Source organism: Berghia stephanieae, chromosome 3 (assembly GCF_034508935.2).
Source record: "Berghia stephanieae isolate SIO BIC M18660-M18661 chromosome 3, UCSD_Bste_1.3, whole genome shotgun sequence".
Classification (NCBI taxonomy): Eukaryota; Metazoa; Mollusca; class Gastropoda; order Nudibranchia; family Aeolidiidae; genus Berghia; species Berghia stephanieae.
The window spans coordinates 34,135,678-34,136,381 of NC_088362.1; the positions used below are offsets into that span (position 1 = coordinate 34,135,678).

General features: G+C 37.5%; 1 protein-coding gene across 8 annotated transcripts in view; it reads left to right on the forward strand.

The window, feature by feature from the left end:
- The first annotated feature begins 415 nt into the window (after positions 1 to 415).
- Positions 416 to 704, forward strand: part of LOC144967597 (uncharacterized) — a 21,588-nt gene continuing 21,299 nt past the window's right edge. Inside the window, exon 1 of one of the 8 annotated variants that reach the window (XM_078905064.1) lies at positions 416 to 649. The gene's annotated coding sequence lies outside the window, so the exon portion shown is untranslated. The other 7 variants (XM_078905070.1, XM_078905066.1, XM_078905065.1 and 4 more) reach the window with 7 other exon arrangements.

A 704-nucleotide genomic window follows, 5' to 3' on the forward strand; every position in this document is an offset into this window, starting at 1 on the left:
GTATCGACGTGTACTTATTTGCAGGTCTGGTAACCCAATTTGTTAAGGGGTCATTGTTGTAATGGAAATGCGCAAAATATTGTTAAATGGAGTCTATAAATTGCGCTCGGATGTCAGACCTTCAAATAAGTAGGTATAAATCGACTATATAAATGCGAGTTTTGTTGTTGTTGTTGTTTGTTTTTTTTGTTTTTTTTTTTTTGGTTTTTTTGTTTGTTTTTTTTTTTTGGGGGGGGGGTATTTAAAAGGGGAGGGGGGGGGGGGTTGAACAAAGGAAACCAATAAAATTGAATTATTTTTTTTCTCTTCCAAGCGCCTCCTAACTGCCTGATGCACCTTCTTTATTTATCTATTCTATTACGATAATAAATTGATATAATAAATTATGTCAAGACTGCACTTGCTTTTTCTAGCTTGACGTGCAAACCTCATGAAATCTCCCAGCCGTTTAACGACCTGGCCTACCTCTTCTATCCATGCATAGACTGATTTTCAAAACAGCAAACGTCGCCTTTTGTAGCGATAAATCTTTCTTTTCTTCTCGGCCATGTCGGTCTCAAAGTGTTTTGTTTACCGCTCGACCGGAGTGGATTAAAGGATTAAATATAATGTTATTATAGGGCTGATCAGCTTGTTTCGTGTTGGTTTGGTTAGTACTTTTCATCGGACGGACGGAAGACATAACATTACAGGGATATCGGCAT